Raw genomic sequence first — 6,000 nt, forward strand, 5'->3', positions numbered from 1 at the left:
TCGGAGCGCTCCTTGGTGCGCACCATGGTGCCCACCAGGCCGCGCAACCCAGCCAAGGTGTGCGCACCAAGGTGCACGCGAGGTGCGCACCCGGGGCAAACCGGGGTCCGACTTCGTGCACGCCGCACCTTGGAGCACACATCGGGGCGCTCCCGGGTTCGCACCGGCGTTGCGCACCGTGGTGGGCACCTCGGAGCACACCAAGGTGGGCAGCGAGGTGCGCACCTTTGATGCGATGCCTTCACTAATTTCCATAAAAGGCAAAAAAAAAACGAGATTTTAAAATTTCCGTTTTGAAAGATAGTGAGAAAAAGGGAATGCTGGTGCCATCTTGAGCCCGCCCTGGTGCGCAGCCCAGCCAAGGTTTGCGCACCAAGGTGCCCACCCTGGCGAAGGTGCGCGCCCGGGCAATTAACCCAACTTCCAACTTCGCGCGCGCCAGGGTGGGAGCGCACCCAACAACCGGGCCTGGGAAGAGCCAATGCGAGAAACCCCACCAAACTCTCTGACAAAAAAAGAGGGGGCGCTCCAGTAACCCCGCTTCGGAGCGCACCCTGGGCAAACCCAGCCAAGGTGCCCACCCCGGCCAAGGTGCAGGCGAGGTGCGCACCCGGGGCAAACCGGGCTCCGACAACGTGCACGCCGCACCTTGGAGCACACTTCGTAGCGCTCCCGGGTGCGCACCTCAGAGCACACCAAGGTGGGCAGCGAGGTGCGCACCTTTGATGCGCTGCCTTCACTAATTTCCAGAAAAGGCAAAAAAAAAAGGAGATTTTAAAATTTCCGTTTTGAAAGATAGTGAAAAAAACGGAACGCGCGTGCCATCTTGAGCCCGCCCTGGTGCGCAGCCCAGGTAAGGTGCCACCCTGGCAAAGGTGCGCACCCGGGCAATTAACCCTACTTCCGACTTCGTGCGCGCCAGGGTGGCAACCGGGCCTCGGAAGAGCCAATGCGAGAAACCCCACCAAACGCTCCGACAAAAAAAGAGGCGGCGCTCCAATAACCCCGCTTCGGAGCGCAGCCGGGGCAAACCAAGCCAAGGTGCCCACCCCGACGAAGGTGCACGCGAGGTGCGCACCCGGGGCAAACCGGGCTCCGACAACGTGCACGCAGCACCTTGGAGCACACTTCGAAGCACTCCCGGGTGCCCACCGGCGTTGCGCACCGTGGTGGGCAGCGAGGTGCGCACCTTTGATGCGCTGCCTTCACTAATTTCCAGAAAAAGGCAAAAAAAAATGAGATTTTAAAATTTCCGTTTTGAAAGATAGTGAAAAAAAAGGAACGCGGGTGCCATCTTGAGCCCGCCCTGGTGCGCAGCCCAGGCAAGGCATGCGCACCAAGGTGCCCACCCGAGGTGCACACCCGGGGCAAACCGGGCTCCGACTTCGTGCAGGCCGCACCTTGGAGCACACTTCGGAGCGCTCCTTGGTGCGCACCATGGTGCCCACCAGGGCGCACCCGAGGCAAACCGGGCTCCGACTTCGTGCACGCCGCACCTTGGAGCACACATCGGAGCGCTCCCAGGTTCGCACCAGCGTTGCGCACCTTTGATGCGCTGCCTTCACTAATTTCCAGAAAAGGCAAAAAAAAACGATATTTTAAAATTTCCGTTCTGAAAGATAGTGAAAAAAACGGAACGCGGGTGCCATCTTGAGCCCTTCCTGATGCGCAGCCCAGGCAAGTTGTGCGCACCAAGGTGCCCACCCTGGCGGAGGTGCGCGCCCGGGGCAAACCGGGCTCCGACTTCGTGCACTGCATGGTGCCCACCAAGGCGCGCAACCCAGCCAAGGTGCCCACCGCAGCGAAGGTGCACGCGAGGTGCGCACCCGAGGTGCACACCCGGGGCAAACCGGGCTCCGACTTCGTGCACGCCGCACCTTGGAGCACACTTCAGAGCGCTCCTTGGTACGCACCAGGGCGCGCAACCCAGCCAAGGTGCTCACCCCGGCGAAGGTGCACGCGAGGTGCGCACCCGGGGCAAACCGGGCTCGGACTTCGTGCACGCCGCACCTTGGAGCACACATCGGAGCGCTCCCGGGTTCGCACCAGCATTGCGCACCTTTGATGCGCTGCCTTCACTAATTTCCAGAAAAGGCAAAAAAAAGAAAAAAATGAGATTTTAAAATTTCCGTTTTGAAAGATAGTGAAAAAAACGGAACGCGGGTGCCATCTTGAGCCCGCCCTGGTGTGCAGCCCAGGCAAGTTGTGCGCACCAAGGCACCCACCCTGGCCAAGGTGGGTCACGGGGTGGGTCCTAGGGTGGGTAACGGGGTGGGTACTAAGGTGCGTGCCAAGGTGGGTCATAGGGTGGGTGCCAAGGTGGGCACCAGGGTGGGTGTGCACCAACCCTAGCCAGGGTAGGTCACGGGGTGGTTGTCGGGGTGGGCGTCAAGGAGCCAAGGTGGGTGGCAAGTAGCCAAGTTGCGTGCCAAGGTGGGTGTCGGGGTGGGTGCCAAGGATCCAAGGTGGGTGCCAAGGAACCAAGGTGGGTGTCTGGGTGGGTGCCGAGGTGGGAGCCAGGGTGGGTCCCAAGGTGAGTGCAAAGGTGGGTGCCAGGGTCAAGGTGAGTGCCAATGTGGGTTCCAAGGTGCCAGGGTCAGGGTGAGTGCCAATGTGGGTTCAAAGGTGCTAAGTTGGGTGCGAGGTTGGGTGCGAGGGTGGGTGGGTGCCAAGGTGTGCTAGGTGGAAGCCCGGGTGGGTCGGCATCCCATGGGTGTCGAGTTGGGTGCCTGATGGGTGCTTCTTGTCAAGTTTTAGTCGTCGGGACTCATTTCGAGCCTTAGAGGTCGTTTCTTGTCCGGTTGCCCTGTCTTCGACCTGGGAACCCAATTTTGGTCCTCGGGTCCCATTTTTTTTTGTCTCGCATCCCACTTTTGGCCTGTGGCCTTTTCGGGGTCGATTCTCGTTTTGGGCATCAGAGCATGTTTCTTCTCCTAAAACCCAATATTTGTTTATTAAGTCTCGGAACACATTTTTGTTCTCGTGGACCCATCATGGGTCTTGGAACGCATTTGTGGTCCTTGGGTCCCATTTTGCATCCCGAAACTTGTGTTTTGGTGCTTGATCCCTATTTTGGGTGCCCACCTTGCACCAAGTGCGCACCCGGGGCAAACCGAGCGCCTTGGTGCACCGGGGCAAGATCGAGCGTGCACCCGAGGCGCCCCGAACATGCACCAAGGTGCACTCGGCCCACATGTGAGCGCAGGTCGTTGCGCCCGAGGTGGTGTGTGGGCACCGCGTTGCAGACGGGACACTGCACGCACACGACGCCCCCTACAGGTGCACGCACGTAGGCCGGGCCGGGTGCACACCCGACGCCCTAGCAAGGTGCGCGCACCCGGGCAGGGCTCACACTTGGCGAACGGGGCGCACTTCGCGAGGGAGGGTGTGCACCTCGACGGGGGTGGGTGGCCGGGGTGGATTCGCACGTGGGTCGCGGTTTGCTAAGTACACACTGCGACAAGCTCATAACGGGTGCGATCATACCAGCGTTAGTGCACCGGATCCCATCAGAACTCCGCAGTTAAGCGCGCTTGGGCCGGAGTAGTACTGGGATGGGTGACCTCCCGGGAAGTCCCGGTGTTGCACCCTTTTTTAGTTTTTCGCCGGGCATCGCAATGCTATTTGAATAAACCTTTTGCCCGTTTGCGTTCTCGTCGGGGCCGGGCCGGGCCGGGGTGCGCTGCCCGCACTACCGCGCGCGCGGGGGCGACACCGAGCGCGCACCCGAGGCGCCCCGAGCACACAGGCCACGGTGCAACCCGGGCGTTGTGCGCGCACCCCGGTGCGCCCGAGGTGCTGCGCGCGCACCCAGGTGAAATCGGTGTGCACCTCGGCCAGTGCGCGCTCGGTCGAGTCGCGCACGTTGGCCAAGGTGCACGGTGATGTTTCTTACTCTAAGGTTCCGCACCAGACGCCCGGGACAGGTGAGCGAAGCTGGGCGGGGCCGGGTGCGCGGCCGGGGCAGGTGCACGCAGCTGGAGAGAGCTTTGGAGCACACTTCGGAGCGCACCAATGATGCGCTCCATTCAAAAGTTTCCTGAAAAGGCAAAAAAAGTTGAGATTATAGAATTTCCCACTTGAGAGATTGTAAAAAAAAAAAATTTAAAATGAAGGAAACGCGGGTGCCAAGGTGTGCGCAGCCCAGCCAAGGTGTGCGCACCAAGGCGCCCACCCTGGCGAAGGTGCACGCAAGGTGCGCACCCGAGGCAAACCGGACAATTAACCCAACTTTCGACTTCGCGCGCACCTTGGAGCGCACTTCGGAGCGCTCCTTGGTGCGCACCAATCTTGGGCACCTCGGAGTGCACCATGGCGCCCACCAAGGTGCGCACCCGGGGCAAACCGAGCTCCGACTTCGTGCGCACCTTGGAGCGCACGAAAGGTGCGCACCATGGCGCCCACCAAGGTGCGCAGCCCAGCCAAGGCGTGCGCATCAAGGTGCGCACCCTGGCGAAGGTGCGCACCCGGGGCAAACCGAGCTCCGACTTCGTGCGCACCTTGGAGCGCACAAAAGGTGCGCAACCCAGCCAAGGTGTGCGCACCCCGGTCAAACCGAGCTCCGAATCGTGCGCACCAGAGGTGCACGCCATCGTGCGCACCTTGGAGCACACTTCGGAGCCCTCCTTGGTGCGCGCCGATGTTGCGCACCTCGGAGCGCACCCGGGGAAAACAATGCAATTAACCCGACTTTCGACTTCGTGGGCACCTCGGAGCGCTCTCGGGTTCGCACCTCGGAGCACACCGAGGTGCGCACCTTTGATGCGCTGCCTTCACCAATTTCCAGAAAAGGCAAGAAAACATTGAGAAGGTGTGCGCACCGAGGTGCCCACCCTGGCGAAGGTGCACGCGAGGTGCGCACCCGGGGCAAACCGGGCTCCGACTTCGTGCACGCCGCACCTTGGAGCACACTTCGGAGCGCTCCTTGGTGCGCACCAGGGCGCGCAACCCAGCCGAGGTGCCCACCCCGGCGAAGGTGCACGCGAGGTGCGCACCCGGGGCAAACCGGGCTCCGACTTCGTGCACGCCATGGTGCCCACCGCGGCGAAGGTGCACGCGAGGTGCGCACCCGGGGCAAACCGGGCTCCGACTTCGTGCACGCCGCACCTTGGAGCACACTTCGGAGCGCTCCTTGGTGCGCACCATGGTGCCCACCAGGGCGCGCAACCCCGCCGAAGGTGCACGCGAGGTGCGCACCCGGGGCAAACCGGGCTCCGACTTCGTGCACGCCGCACCTTGGAGCACACTTCGGAGCGCTCCTTGGTGCGCACCATGGTGCCCACCAGGGCGCGCAACCCCGCCGAAGGTGCACGCGAGGTGCGCACCCGGGGCAAACCGGGCTCCGACTTCGTGCACGCCGCACCTTGGAGCACACTTCGGAGCGCTCCTTGGTGCGCACCAGGGCGCGCAACCCAGCCGAGGTGCCCACCCCGGCGAAGGTGCACGCGAGGTGCGTACCCGGGGCAAACCGGGCTCCGACTTCGTGCACGCCGCACCTTGGAGCACACTTTGGAGCGCTCCTTGGTGCGCACCATGGTGCCCACCAGGCCGCGCAACCCAGCCAAGGTGTGCGCACCAAGGTGCACGCGAGGTGCGCACCCGGGGCAAACCGGGGTCCGACTTCGTGCACGCCGCACCTTGGAGCACACATCGGGGCGCTCCCGGGTTCGCACCGGCGTTGCGCACCGTGGTGGGCACCTCGGAGCACACCAAGGTGGGCAGCGAGGTGCGCACCTTTGATGCGATGCCTTCACTAATTTCCATAAAAGGCAAAAAAAAAACGAGATTTTAAAATTTCCGTTTTGAAAGATAGTGAGAAAAAGGGAATGCTGGTGCCATCTTGAGCCCGCCCTGGTGCGCAGCCCAGCCAAGGTGTGCGCACCAAGGTGCCCACCCTGGCGAAGGTGCGCGCCCGGGCAATTAACCCAACTTCCAACTTCGCGCGCGCCAGGGTGGGAGCGCACCCAACAACCGGGCCTGGGAAGAGCCAATGCGAGAAAC

General features: G+C 62.5%; 1 non-coding gene across 1 annotated transcript; it reads left to right on the top strand.

Moving 5' to 3' along the window:
* Positions 1-3,472: 3,472 nt before the first annotated feature.
* On the top strand, positions 3,473-3,591 carry LOC131861195 (5S ribosomal RNA). Its single transcript, XR_009360272.1, has one exon. It is a non-coding gene; the product is annotated as a 5S ribosomal RNA (ribosomal RNA).
* Positions 3,592-6,000: the final 2,409 nt, after the last annotated feature.

The sequence above is a fragment of the Cryptomeria japonica genome, unplaced genomic scaffold, assembly GCF_030272615.1.
Source record: "Cryptomeria japonica unplaced genomic scaffold, Sugi_1.0 HiC_scaffold_24, whole genome shotgun sequence".
In the NCBI taxonomy this organism is placed as follows: domain Eukaryota; kingdom Viridiplantae; phylum Streptophyta; class Pinopsida; order Cupressales; family Cupressaceae; genus Cryptomeria; species Cryptomeria japonica.